Source organism: Perca fluviatilis, chromosome 1 (assembly GCF_010015445.1).
Source record: "Perca fluviatilis chromosome 1, GENO_Pfluv_1.0, whole genome shotgun sequence".
Lineage (NCBI taxonomy): Eukaryota > Metazoa > Chordata > Actinopteri > Perciformes > Percidae > Perca > Perca fluviatilis.
This window is the reverse complement of record NC_053112.1, coordinates 26,727,915-26,743,747: the sequence shown is the minus strand read 5'-3', so window position 1 is coordinate 26,743,747 and position 15,833 is coordinate 26,727,915. Positions and strand designations below refer to the sequence as shown.

General features: G+C 41.7%; 1 protein-coding gene across 16 annotated transcripts in view; it reads left to right on the top strand.

Moving 5' to 3' along the window:
- slit2 (slit homolog 2 (Drosophila)) overlaps positions 1-15,833 on the top strand; it is an 86,904-nt gene that overhangs the window by 36,501 nt on the left and 34,570 nt on the right. The window lies entirely within an intron of this gene.

The following is a 15,833-nucleotide window of genomic DNA, read 5'->3' as shown; positions in this document are numbered from 1 at the left end:
GGAAATCACAGCAATTTTTGTGTTTGTGTGTGTGTGTGTGTGTGTGTGTGTGTGTGTGTGTGTGTGTGTGGTTTTTGGTTGTGTGTGGTGGTGTAAATTTTTTTTTGTTTTTATGTTTTTTTATATTATTTTTTAAAAAAAATGTTTTTTTTTTTTTAAATGTAAATAGTGAATTTGTTTGTGTTTTTTTGTTTTAATTTGAGTTGTTTTTTTTTTTTGTGTTATTGCGGTCATATCAGAATGTGTCACGGTAATGCAATATAGTAAATTATGTGTTTAGGATTATTTTTTTTTTTTAAAAGATAAATAATAAATTTGTTTAATGGGAAGAGGGGAAGGAAGAAAAGAAGAAGAAGAGATGGGGATAAATAAAGGGAAGGAAAGAGATAGAAAGGGCGAGGTGGTGAAAGGATAAGCGAAGAAGATGAAATACGTGGATAAAAGAGAGAGAGGTAAAAAAGGAGTAAGAAGCAGCAGATATGTTTCGTACGGATGATGGAAGAGAGTCATGAGAAATAGAGGGGAAAAAAGAGTACAGAAATGGAGAAAGAATAGAATGAAAAGCTTGTGAGAATGAATTGGGAGAAGGAAGAATAAGGGAGAAGAAGGGTTAGGGGATTAGGTGGAAATTAAGAGGAAGAAGAAACGGTAACAGTGTGTTTTTGTGTGTATGGTGTGAATGTGTGGAGCAGTTAAATAATTTTTAAAAAATAAAAAAAAAAGTTTTTTAAATTTTTTTTTTTTTTTTTTTTTTTTTTTTTTTTTTTTTTTTGGGGGGTTAGTTAAAAAAAAAAAAAAAATGTCTGTCTTCACCAGGATTAAGCTTCAGCGTTATTACAGCCTCATTACATCAGTCCACTTCTTCCATTACACACACACACACACACACATATTGAATGCTGTGTCGCTGGTGCACATGCATACACACACGCACTCAAACACACACGTGAAACAGTCACATTGTCAATCAAACTCTTAGAGGTCAGGGCTGGAGTCTGGTATTCTAGTCATGTTAATCAGTTGTGTGTGTGTGTGTGTGTGTGTGTGTGTGTGTGTGTGTGTGTGTGTGTGTGTGTGTGTGTGTGTGTGTGTGTTTTGTGTGTGTGTATGTGTGTGTGTGTGTGTGTGTTTGTGGGTGCACCAGGAGTGTCATATTAGTTGGTAATGCATTGAACAGCTGTGACACACACACACACACACACCCTGCTAATCTAATTTGACTAACGCTGTCTGATGTTTTGGTGTTGGTGTTGTTGCTCTCATAGCGCCCCCTACATCCCCTCCGCAGGAATGTAGCCCGTCTAAAGTCACTCATCGAGCTCTGACCTGCACATATTCTCTATATTTGGGACACAAACCTCATCGTGGACATTGTAGCACAGTGGGTCATATTTCCAACTGAACTGCTCGTGTTATGCTGCGGTTAGTAGATGGAATAGTGGCATCACTCAGGTCTGAACTCAGCTGCAGCCTGCAATGTCTGAACTTGTCCAGTGGAAATGCAACGTGCTGCGCTAAATTAGCCCCGGCTGGTCGGGATTGTGTGATCAAACACTATGAAGACTGGCTTGTCGGGTTTAATAGGAGAAAGCATTTCACATCAGAAAAACATCTAAAAAAAACCCCGCTAAAAATAAAAAATTAATTGTACAATGTACAAGTTCCCAGACACATAATATAAGAACACTCCAATACAAATAAAAGTATTATCAGCAACTTATCACATGTAAAAGTTTTATTTAAAACACAAACAACAGCCGTAAGAGGCTGTTGTTTGTGTTTTAAATAAAAAATAAAAAAAACATTTTACTGTTGTAGCTGATCATATTACCTACGTCATATATTGTTGGGTAATTTAATCCATACAAATGGATCATATTAAATTATCTAAAGTTTTGTATGTCAAAACGAAATTTGTGGGCTGTAACTTTAGCTGTCAGATAAATTTAGTGGACTAAAAAGTATAATACAATATAATCCCTTCCCGTGTTGTGGAGTAGAAGTATAAAGTACCACAAAACAGGGGAAACAGTCCAGTAAGGTACCTCAGAATTTTTCTTAATTACCCTACTTGGGTAAATACTTACTGTAGATACTTTCCACCACTTGATATCAACCACTTGGAGAAAAAAAGCACGATATGATTAATATACATTAGTGGCTGGAGAGTTTTCTTCATTTAATACAGTAGGTATTGATGGATGAGGGATGACATGTGACAAAGGTCCCCATCTGGAGTTGAATTGTTCGATTTAACCCAATTAATAAGTTAATTTGAAGGTTAAGAGTTACATGTTTAAACATTAAAGTTGTAAAACCTGAAAACAAAATTAATTTTGTGTATGTCACAAAATTGTGAAAGTTTTGTTATTGTTTGTTTTGATAAACATACGTACAGTCACCAATACTGATGCTTTTATGTGTGCTCATATGTATGTTTGTGTGCACATGTGCATTTGCATGTATGTATGCGTGTGTGTTGTCTGGCTGGTGTCCAGGAGACTTAATGGCCAACACTGTTTGCTTTCATGGCCCGTCTTTCCAACCCGCTGCTCACAGGAATGCAGAATAGACATTAGTCATTTTGCTCACTTCAACACATATGGTGTTTAGGTAAAATGCAACGCAAACACACAAAAAGCCCCGACAACCAATCAAGAAAGCGTACAAGTAGTCCAAAATATGCATGACTTCTCATATTCACGGTTGGCCATGTGGAAATGAATTTCAGCTTTTGTTTGGAAGTGTTTGCTCTCCTTTTTTTTCTTCCCCTCTCTTTCGTCTCTAACCCTCTTGCTCTTTGTCTTTTTGCTATCATTGTCTGATATTGTATTTATTTTGACACAGCCCAATAAACATAAATTGTTCTAAGGGCATGGTGTCTTTGCCAGTAACTGCCACATTTTAGCGCCAGTGTTGTGTGTGTGTGTGTGTGTGTGTGTGTGTGTGTGTGTGTGTGTGTGTGTGTGTGTGTGTGTGTGTGTGTGTGTGTGTGTGTGTGTGTGTGTGTGTGTGTGTGTGTGTGTGTGTGTGTGCAGAGCAGACAGTGGACAGATGGTGCAGGACAGCTGGTCCAGAGTGACAAGTGTGTGTGACCCGAGCCTCTACGGTGGTGAAAGAAAGAAAGACAACATTGACTGAGAGAAACTATTTGAAGAGGAATATTTCAGCTAGCTTGCGATTGCCAGGAGCTGGCAAACAGAGGGATGGGGGAGGTGAGGTGTGTGTGTGGGGGGGAGGGGGGTCTGAAGACATCTTGAATAGATTTGGAGCAAAAGAGAGGGAGGAGGAGGTGGAGTAGTGATAAAAGGAAAGCAGAAACTATGCCTTTCTGCCAATTTGTTCTTTTTTATCTGAATAGTGCTTGGATTTCTTTTTGATGGCCACAAATGTTGTTCTTCCATCTTTTTTTCCTTGCCTTTGGCCCCATCCCCTCCATCTTCCTCTCCTCCCCAATGCTCTCTCTCTCTCTCTCTCTCTCTCTCTCTCTCTCCTCTCTCTCTCGCTCTCTCTGGTCTAAAAGCGTTGTGCAGGTGTTGGGTCAGATACTGTAAACTGTCGCACCCTCATCGCCCTCCAAGTGCAGAGCGGCTGACTGATGCAGCCCTCATTTCCCTAAACAGCTCTGAGTAGACGATTGACAAGAGGTTCATTCTCACACTGAGTTCAAGTGAGAGGCCTCAGGGGAGGAAACACTTTCTGTCTCTAACATACACAGTCACAAACCCCCACACACACACACACACATACACACACACACACACATACACACACACACATACACACACATACACACACACACACACACACACACACACACACACACACACACACACACACATACACACACACACATACACACACATACACACACACACACACATACACACACACACACACACACACACACACACACACACACTCTCTAATAGCGCCTGAAGGAAGAAATGTGATCTGTCTTTGTACCTATTGAACCAGTGAAAACCACCTCGCTCTTCCTCATTCTGTCTATAATTACGTCTCCATCCACCTGTTTTTATTTGCATTTTCAATGAATACATAAAGAAAATAAACTGCAGGGAAACATCAGAATTGCTAAATACAAGTTTTTTCATTTGACAGAGATGAAAACGTTGGCCTTATGAAGAGACAAAATGCTAGAGAAGCTGATAAAAACTCACTGTTCCATGCCTCCACTCCCTCAGAAAGTTGTGTCAAAAACAAAAATGCCAATAAACTGGTGTGCGGTGTGTATATTGACCTGAATGTAACATAACATGGTAACACTAACACAATGTAGAGTCCCACTTTACACTTATAAAAGTTAACTAAACATCACTTTTTTTTTAAGCAGCTCAACACAAAACAGGCCGTGCATACGTGCAGTCGTTGGATTCGATGCAAATGATTTCAAGCAGACCCTTGTCCTCTACAATGTTAATCAGCCTGCAAGCTGTAGCTACCCATTTAGCTGTTACTGTTCAAAGTTTGTTGCTTGTAGAGTTGTCCAGGCGTCTACGTTGCAAACTATCCAGCACGGCCTGCCTTTGGCGAGGGGGAGGAGGGTTCTTTGCATCAGCCGTATGCTTGGTCAGCAAGTGTTATTTGAGCAGGCTGTCAAGCGGGGGAGCGGAGTTCATGTCCCGGGAAAAACACAAGACTTTCACCCAGGAAACGCGTGTCATGTCCCAGCAGTACTTCTTAAGGAAAGTGCTGATTTAATCCAAACCACATTAACATTTTCTTGGCTAAATTTAACTGTAAAGACCGCTAAACTTAACCCTCACGTGACCGGCCGGCGGTCACCGTAGTTTCGTAGGATATCATACGAATTATTGTGCATACATTTTTGTACGATATCATACTAGCCCTTTCATCAGAATGCTTTGATTTGAGACTGTACCTGGTGGTAACTCAATTCACATCAACAGTACATGCAAATAACTTTAGTCTTGTCGAGAGAACCATCTAGAAGGGCTTTGAAACTGAACTTTCCATTCCAGAGACCCTTTTCTTTATTAATTTATGCTCAAGGTTTGTTTCTCCTAGCCATCCACAACGTAACTGCTGCATCGCTTCCTGATTTCCCAAACTACAGAGCGGTCAGAGGCCTAAATTACAGAGCGTGTGCGCGATTAAAAAAGTCCAAACATTATTGTGGTGTTAAAATTTGCATTTACTCATTATTATTGCCTTAATTTATATATTAGAGCTGTCAAAATTTACGCAAATATGTCTGATTGTCGGTCTCTCTGTTAGTCACTCCATCTGTCTGTCTGTCTGTGTGCACGCATGTGTGTATGCATGAGAAAGCCTTTCCAGCATGTCACTCCAAGCTGATGGGTAAACACAGGGAAGGAAAGACAAAACCGCACACAGTGCTAAATTGAGAGGTGTGTGTGTGTGTGTGTGTGTGTGTGTTGCCTGTCTTGTCATGGTTTGTAAACTGTGAATAATGACATCAAGGTGAGTAAGTCATCGCCAGTGCAGTCCTTTGCTGCTGACACACACACACACACACACACACACACACACACACACACACACACACACACACACACACACACACACACACACACATTTTATGCCTCTTTCCACTGATACACTACATAAACCGTCATTCCTGATGTACAAACAAAAACACTCTCCCTGACCATAAACTATCCTAGCTATCAATCATGCTGGAAATGTTGTTCGAGGGAAAAGAAACTGACCTCTAAATTTTCTAGTTGTTAAATTGTTTATGAGCTGTTTAGTTTTTTATTTTGATGTTGTCTCAGGTTGTTTGTTTACCGCATCGGGCCGCACGAAACAGAAGATGGGCTTTTCATTAATTTGATTTAACAACACAAATCAGACTTACATAATGCACAGTACAGGATGGGTTCGCTCTACTCTCGACCCCAAACTTATATGTTTTACTTTTTCATCTGCCACTTCTGGTCATCTTGAATGAGCTGGATGACAGATGAATACAAAGAATTAATGATTGATGGATTAAAAGAGTGATGCAGTGATTAAGCGATCAGAAGACTAGTGCAGCAATTGATGGATGAAGCAAAATTGTAAGGGAAAAAATTAGATGGAATAGCTAAGCCTGAAAATGACAAAGGATCGTTAGGCGCCAGATTGATACTTTATCCTGTAGTGAGAGGGGTTATTTGTAAGACGTTGGGGCTTTTAAATGGAAAGGAGGCAGACAAGAAGGGAGGTGGCTGCTTCAGCTTATTGGGTCATGGAGTTTGTAGCAGATCAGGTCAAAGACGTGGGTGAAAAACTTTCTGACCTGGCAAGGGATATGCAGACTGGGACACACACACACACACACACACACACACACGCACACACACACGCAGATGCAGATGCAGATCCGCAAACCCACACAAATAGACCCAGACACGCGGCCATGTGCTGTCACTTTCTATTTATCTTTTCTATTTATTATTGTATGGCAACGTAAGAGGCAAACAGGAAAAGGATATGATGTCACTGACCAAGAGTTTGTGGTAACCGAGTGGTCTGGCAACACGGCCAGCGGTGGTCATTTTAGCTGTGGTGTGTGTGTCTATGTCTACATCTTGTGTGTGTTTTGGACACCCTTCCAGGCAAAGACTGCAATAAATTTGGTCATAGTGCTGAGCTGGTTTTAAAATTCACACACACAGAGACAAACACACACACACACACACACACACCTACATGTGTAGGTGTTAGAGCTGGGGTTATTGACTCGTAGAGACGGAGACAGCAGCGAGCAGCGAGTGAACACACTGCTATCGGAATACGATTAATACTGTCTGGCTGATGGATTAGACTCATTACACAGGGAGCAGGGCAAAGGAGGGTGGTGGAGGGTGGAGATGATGTGAGAGAGAAAGAATAAAGAGAGAGAGAAAGGGAGAGAGGAGAGGGAAAGGTTGCCAAAGAAAAAAGGGGGGAAAAGAAGGATTTAAGAAAAGAGGTTTGAGTGAGAGAAATGTGAGGAAGGAAGTGAAATGTAAAAGGAATGGACTAGAAGGAATCAATGCAGGGAAGAGAGAGATCTAAGATGTGACATTCAAATTCTTTGATTACATTTAGTCCCTATGTGCTTAAAATGCCAAAAGAGTTTGAGAAAGATAGAATGTTTAGAAATCAATCATACTTTCTTTTGTCTGAATCCTCTCTGCACTGAAATAAAGCAAAAAAGCTTCTAGAAAAAGGAGGACATTAAACTCCAAATTGACCAGCAGAGGGCACTCAAAGAGCAAAATGCTAAATGAATTATAGTCGATCGCAGATCTGCATATTGTTTTCTCTTTTGGGCTTTACTGATTAATTTTCTGTTTACCGACTAATCATTACAGCTCGACTGTTGATCGGCTTTGAGATATCAAATTTGAGATGGAAAGCTAATTTAATCTATATTGGTTGATGTCATCACTATTACTTGATAGCAACGCTCACTAGCATTAGCACAACAATAATTGCACACTACTTGGTCAATAGGTGCTTGTTAGCGACTGTGTGAGCGAGGATTTATTCAACAATGACAAATAAAGGTCATGCAAACAACACTTTTGTACGAAATTTGCTAAGAAAATATTTCTAAAGCCACAAAAAATATCAGGGAAACCCTTTTAGTCTTATGTTGTCTTAATTGCTAGTTTAGACAATCTACTGTAAAAGTAAGGTTTAGGGATGTAATCCAGGGCGCGTGGGTATCTCACCTGGTAAAGCGCGCCCATATATTCACTCCTCGATGTAGCAGCCGCGGGTTCAACTCCAACCTGTGGCCCTTTGCTGCATGCCATTCCCCCTCTCTCTCTCTCTCTCTCTCTCTCTCTCTCTCTCTCTCTCTCCTTTCATGTCTTCAGCTGTCCTATAAATAAATGCCCCAAAAAAAGAAAGTAGTGCTGTCAGTTAAACGTGTTCTTAACGGCGTTAACGCAAACCCATTTTAACGGCGTGAATTTTTTTATCGCAAGATTAACGTTCTTTTTGGTGTAGCAAACTTTGTCGTTTTTTTCACATGCTTTTGCAACAACTAGTAACGTTTGAACAACTACAACACCGCACCGGATAGCTAGACCGGAAACTAAACAACAGGCACGCCGCACACACTTGTTTTGGGCTTGCAAACCGGCCAAAGAGTAATAGGCTAACGTTACGTTTTGAGTGGATGGCGAGCACAAGACGCCGAAATGGATAAGATTTGGAATGGAAAGTTTACTTTTAAAAAGTTGCCAAATGGTTCAATTGACAAGACCAAAGTGATCTGTGTGTTTCAGAGCTTAGATTGGGCCCAAAAAATCAAGCCCGACCCTACCCAAGCCCGTGCACGTTTTGTCCGAGCCCAGCCGACACATTAACTGTAATTATGAGCCTGAGCCCGATTTCAACCAGACATTTTTTTTTAATACGTGGGCCGTTATAACTGACGTTGTCAACTACATTTCCAAGTTGTTTGAACTGCAGAAATCTATTTAGAATTATCTTAATGAATAACGCAACAAGGATGAAGCATGTAGCCATTTATTCAGAAATGGATCCGAATGAAGAAACGTAAAAAAAACTCAACACATTTCTCTGTGAGGGCTTGCCTCGCCCTCAGGGGTATGCTTGGAGAAGTAACAAAAGAGGACATTGAAGGCTGACTATCATCTTTTCTGCCACGGCGAGCCTGCTTCCTGTGTCTGTTCATCATCCAAATCCCCGTTTTATTTGCTGTCGTAGGCGAGCAGCGTGCCGCACTTAATGCACTTGACAAAGCCGACACATATGTTGTCACTGCCCACCACTTGTTTAAAATGGTTCCATACCCCTGACTTTCCTCCAAACTTGCTCAAAGGTAATTCTCCTGTTTTTCTTTTTTTCTTTACATCCTCGAGCTCCATGCTACACACAGCACAGCAGGCCCGGTATGATGTGTGCTAGAGGAGGAGACTCCGCGCATAACACCTGTTGCATTTTGTAAACTGTAGTCTAACTTGTGTAACTTTTTGGACACATTTGTTAGTCCTACTTTGGCCTAAATATAGCCTATATAGATAATATTTCTGATTATTGCATAGCTTTCTCCCCACCCAATTAGGCTAATAAAGTAATGATTAAAAAAAATACACAAATGCAAGGGCCCGGCCCGGCCAGAGGATAGTGGCGGAAAATAATGGCTCGGGTCGGGCTCGGGCAGAGAATCTAAACTCTAGTGTGTGTTGTCGTTGTGAACGGAGCTATCATCGCAGCACGTCCAGTCTGAAATAACACTTGATGGCCAAGCACACAGCTGATGCGAATTCTCCGCCCCCTCGTCAAAGCAAGGCGACAAAAGCACAAAGCAAGCCGATCCACTTTTCCATGTTGATAATAGCATTAAAATGAAAGGGACATTTAGAATAGATAAAAATGTTCACACACAATGGGCTCAGCCAGCTGTAGTGTGTATGTGTGAAATAAAAATGTTTCCTACAATGTTTCATACAATTACCTGCTTCTCTTGCAAATGTAAATCCTGAAAGAAGAGCAATGTTTTCTAACATGTGAGTCAGTGCACAGTATGATAGGCCCTTCTATTGAAGCATCTTTAAATCTAAATATCAGCATCAGATGTTTAGAGGGAAACCATGTCACCATTACAAAGTGCTTCTCAGCAGTTACTGCAAGCCACTGTCCATTTCTCTACAGTGTGCGTGCATGCGTGCGTGCGTGCGTGAAACAGATGTATTCCTCACTGGCTATAATTACACGTGTAAACATTTCTGATGATGTCATGGTCTCAGAGCGCTGACTAATCTGTTCCTGGGCTGGAAAGCGACGTAATCAGTCTGGTTTTACACATCCCTTTACACACATGCATGTACACACACACACACACACATACACACACACACACACACACACACACCATACATACCAATCATGATCTTTATTTTTTCAGCTTTGTTATTTAGTTTTAGTTAATATTTCTAGATAGATTTGATAGCAATGTCTGTTGAGTATGCCGTTTCCTCAGCAACAAGACGCTGGTGTTACAAGTTTGGCTAGAGGCTCACAGCTGGCTTTGTTAAGAGCTCACTACAAAACGATTGGTAGCTGAATGGAAAGAGCAGGAGCTATTTATGTAGGAAATCAGTAGGCAGAATGTAGCATTTCTACCAAGCAATCATCTTGGCTTTCCAGTCTGTTTCCAGAGTATAAAGGAAGAAATGTTGCAAAATAAAACTCAAGCAAAGCAGCAAGAAGAAAATAACGCAGCTTTTGCCACAAGAGCTTGTGTAAACTGAGCACTCTGTAATGTTATAACATTTTGGAGGCAACACACACACACACAAACACACACACACACCTTCTCTGGCAAATCGCCATCCCGGTAGCCAGACAGGCATTCACACGCACACATATGGGGACATCCTCTCTGCCAAGTCAAAATGTCCCCTATGTGTCCACTCTGCTCCAGTAACCATAGCAACCCTCTTACCTGGCATTTAAAGTATGTGTGTGAGGCGTGATGAGGAATAAAGAAAACAGACAATGAGATGGGAAGAGAAGGGAGAGGGAGGATGATTGCAGATCTGTCATTCATGAGCAAAGTCAATATTAGTTTAGAAGAGAGCGACTGAAGAGAGGCTGAAAGATGATGTGTGTGTGTGTGTGTGTGTGTGTGTGTGTGTGTGTGTGTGTGTGTGTGTGTGTGTGTGTGTGTGTGTGTGTGTGTGTGTGTGTGTGTGTGTTCGTGTGTGTAGGAGGGTATGGGTGATTCTGCATAATAACTTGGTCTAACTTGGAAAAATAATCATTTTCTATCATGTTGTGCACACTCAATCTTAAAAGTCTACCACACTAGATTTCTAGGATAAAACCATCACACTCACATTCCTCCACATTCCCAGGTGCCAGTCCTGCCCCAGTGTGTTCAGTAATCCTCTGCATTGTCTTCAGCAAGCCTCCTCTCCTGCTTCTCCTTTCTCCCCCTCATCCCCTCTCTTTTCTTTGGGAGTCTTTCTCCTCCTAATTGCTCACAGAAGTGTGGTCTTTGGGGGTCCACTTCATGGTATTGCTCCCTGAATTAGCTGAAGGATGCACACACACACACACACACACACACACACACACACACAGTCTTGTTTCAGTCTTTCTCCATGACCATCCCATCCTAAACACCCCTCTACTAAAACTCTCTTGCGAAGTATCCGTCTTATCTTCTGCGCTCATATTTTCTCACACTGTCCATCTCTCCCTTACTTTCTTTTCATTTTTTTCCATTTTGACTCTTTCCAGCTCCTTCTTTGCCCATTCACACATTCTTATACTTAATAGGATTAAGGTCTCCGAAAGGGATTTGAACAAGATGATTAGTTTACTGTTCTGCCAACTCTGGCCCATACCCTGCCACACACACACACACACACACACTGGTATATAGATCCACGGGAACTCCCAGTTTGCTGGACCTGGGAAGAATCTCGTGGCAGTAGGGCACGTACAAAAGAGGTTCAGAAACTGTATAACTGTGTGTGTGTGTGTGTGTGTGTGTGTGTGTGTGTGTGTGTGTGTGTGTGTGTGTGTGTGTGTGTGTGTGTGTGTGTCTAGTGTGAGAGAGAAAGAGCAGGGAGGAGGGGAAGGATGAGGGGTGCATGTGTGAGAATTGAGTGCTGCTCTTTCATGCCCAGGTCTTCTTAGCCACGCAGGGCGTCAAAAGCCCCTCTCATTCTGAAAAGACTCTTTAGAAAAGCAGCACTAAGCTCTTAACACTGGAGACCTGACTCTATCACGCACACACATGCACACGCACACACACAAACACACATCCTGGGCCACCAAAGGTGAGAATAACAGACAGAGGAAGGTCAGTAGATTTAGAAAAAGACCATGTCCACACGATTCAGACTCAATCTGATCGGTTCAAACGATGAGCGTCCATACCTTAGTTTGGTAGGACATTTTCTCTCTCCCTAGTGAAACACCAAAGCAAAATAAAAACTGCTAAAACCCTGCTCTTCTTATTCTTTTGGTCAGCAAACAACCAAATTGTGAATCACAGCCAACATCTGCTAGAGTCACAGCCCCATTTCTCAGTCTCAGCTGGTTACATCTTTGTTTCCATTTCCATTATTATTTTTCTGTTTCTTTTATCAGACAGCTAAACGATAATTAAAAAAAGTTATTCGATCATAAATGCTACCTGTTTACCAAGGCAAGTTGTCAATCAAATCACAATTTTGTGATTGTGAACTTGACAATATACTGTAAACATAAATTGAGTTCAATGCCAACACCTGTATTGTGTGATCAGCTGTACTGACATTTAAAACAAGTGATCACAGAGTGGGTTACAGGTGACAGACAGTCATCTTCTTACGTACTTTACTGCCACACCATTGTCTTAGCAGGCTTACGTCATTGTTTCTCAAAAGCTCTGTTTTACCCGTCCACAAAAAAACATGACGCTGGTGTTTTCAGATTTAGTCAGCCTCCTGTGGTCAAAAAGAGAGAGAGAGAGAGAGAGAGAGAGAGAGAGAGAGAGAGAGAGAGAGAGAGAGAGAGAGTGTGTGTGTGTGTGTGGGTGTGTGTGGGTGGGTGGATGTGTGTGTTTCAGAAGGTTCTTAACTTAGCAGCATGGTATAGCTCCTTTGTGGATTTAATACCTCCGGCCCGTACAAACGAAAGCACATGCACACACATTCACACTTGCACACACGCACTGGGCTCAGCAGGAGCCTCTTTTAATGAAGGTAACCTCCCGGTTAAGGCACAGGGGCAAAGGTGAGGGGTTAAACTTTGGGGAAGTCCAACAACAAGACCAATTTCAGAGAAAAGAGTATGACATGGGAGAGGTCAGTGGAAAGAAAGCTAGAGAAGGATATTGGGAGAAAGAGAGGGAAAGTGGTGGGTGGGACATCTACCAAATCATTTAACTAAAGATGAACTTGAATCAGGTGCCTTGGCTCAAAACTGAGGAAAAAAATCCACTCCTAAGTCTCTAAGAAGTCAATTTCCTCGTAGGGGGAAAACTTACTATTCACCCTTTTTCTCTCTCTCTCTCTCTCTCTCTCTCTCTCTCTCTCTCTCTCTCTCTCTCTCTCTGGTGGTCTGAGTGATGAATAGGTTTGAGAGTGGCCTCCTGCACTTCCCCACACTACCCCAAACTGCCAATCATATATGCATGCATGTACTATGTGTGTTCGTGCGTGCTGTCTCTCTCTTGTCGTAGATCACAGGGACAGGTGGACGTAAAAAATCAATGTCCAATCATCTCAGTGCATCAGAAGATAAATGTATATGTCACACGCATGCAAACTTTCATACTGTACACCAGTGGTTCTCAAACTTTTTGACATCAAGGACGCCCAAACTGACACAAATTAGACCACGGACCCCCCATTTGATTAGATTTTGTCCCAGGGTCCCCACCTGATAGGATTTTTGCTTTTAGATGTTTTATTACAGAAAGTCTTTGAAAATGACCAAAATCGTCATACATTCTGTCATTGTGTTACTTATGGATGGAATTATAGTGAAAATAAACTATTCCACTTTTTGCTGGGGACCCCCTGGAACCCCCTCAAGGACCCCTAGGGGTCTCCGGACCTCACTTTGAGAACCATTGCTGTACACCACCGCTAGTGTACCAACCCCTACCTTCATGTGGTGTTTACTATACATTACAAGTGTGTTGTACGTTTCCAGGTGAACATGTTATGTGTAAACACACTGTGGCCAACATTAGTTAACTGTGTGCTGTCGTTTACACTGAGGTCTGTGTGCGGCCTAAAACATAGACATACAAACTGTCAAGCTGTCATCTCCTCATATGACACATTAACAGGTTTTTACGCATTTCTACATCCGATAGGCAGATGAAGTGGATGCGTAATGCAGGTTACACACTCTGCTGTGTGTGCATGTGTGTCAATGTGTGTTTGCGTAGGGTTAAGGAGTACTTTAGAGTGTTTATTTGGTCTTAGAGTTGCAGTGGTTAAAGGAGCATGGCTGTTTTGCAAACCCCCCCCTGGTCCTGTAAAAACAGTATCAGGATACACTCCATTTGATTCAGACCAGCCGCTCTGTGTGTGTGTGTGTGTGTGTGTGTGTGTGTGTGTGTGTGTGTGTGTGTGTGTGTGTGTGTGTGTGTGTGTGTGTGTGTGTGTGTGTGTGTGTGCATGAGGAGAAGCACATACATGTTTGTTTTGTGTGTGTAAAACAGCAGAAGTGAAGCCTCTTTTTCATCTACCTTTGTTTGTAAAGTCTTATTCCAGGATCATGTTGATTGATCCCGGCATCAGAGAGCATTGAAACATGATGTGTACTTGCCGTGTGTGTGTGTGTGTGTGTGTGTGTGTGTGTGTGTGTGTGTGTGTGTGTGTGTGTGTGTGTGTGTGTGTGTGTGTGTGTGTGTGTGTGTGTGTGTGTGTGTGTGTGTGTGTGTGTGTGTGCAGGTGCATATGTATGCGTTAATGTGCACATGTAAAGTCCAACTGAAATTACATTAGTTAGGACTGCTTTATCTATATATGAGGAAGTTACATTTTACATTTGTTGGTCATTCTGTGCAACAATTATTTTGGCCCTCATGATTTCTTCAGAGCTGAAGTTAATGTTTTCAGCTTGTTTTGTCCGACTGAACAGTCCAAACAAATTGTTTTGCATGATTTGAAACAGAGAAAAGCAGCAAATCCTCACATATAAACATTTTAAATTCACTGACTGATCGCAGAGCTACATGGATACAAAAGAGTCATACTTTGTGAACGTCTTACAGCTTGGCTACTAGGAGAAACAAACTTCCAAGAGGAAAACTACACTCTCTCTCTCATGTAATTTCCGCAGGCTTCATAGCCAGTTTCAGCTGTAGCAGTTTGAACATATTAAACATTTTCATGCAGATGATCAGCGGGTGTAGATGCATAACAATCGTCCTTTTTTCATCAATGCAAACATCTGTCCCTTTGCTAATAAGCTGCAGTTACCAGAGAAATTTTGTTTACATTGCTCCCTGCAGTCTCAGCTATCAATCAAAAACGTACATCAGTCCTTCGTCCAACAGGAGGCTGAAGAGCTGCTGACTTTTACCTCTGATTGCAATAAATTGACTAGTTTTGTCAAAGAACAAAAATAAAACCACTCAACGTTCTCCATCTTTCAAACACCCTCTCTGTCATTTTTCTTTATTATTGGCAACACAAAACAAATTATACTTCTAATGTAGATATGGAAGTAGCAGGTGGAAACACAGGAGATGGATGATACCTGCAGTACTGATTATACGATCACACACAAAAATGTGAGGAATGTGGCCGGGCATTAGCTGTTAGCTGATTAGCATGGTGGAGGTCACGCTGCCACAGTCGGGGGTCAAGAGCTGGAGGGTCAGTGGTGAAAGGTCAAATAGTCTGTCTGGAACTTGGGTTTGTACTGGCGGCGGACGACACACGCACACCGAGTCAAGCAGTCTGGGAAACCATTAAGATGTCTAAGTGTCCTGTTTCCAGTGATGTTGAGATGTTTCTCTGATGATGAGATTCAATATTTTTGATGTTTTAGTGGCTGCATTTCACATCTGCATCTTTTGAAACCGCTTAATTCATTCTAATCCCTCTTCTTTACATTACTTTATTATGTTTTGCATGTGTATGCGAGCGTGCTTAATGCCTCATTTCATGTAACTATTTGTGCGTACATTCATGTCCTTCAATAAATGAAGTTGCTATACCAACCAGTGATAGCATGTATTTTAGTTGGCTACAGGCAGTAGATTTAGTTCATGTGACACACCTGTTCATGTGTTTGTGTTTCAGTGTATTTATGTGCTTGTGTGAGTGAAGAGGAACATGTATTGGCACACATATGTCTGTGTC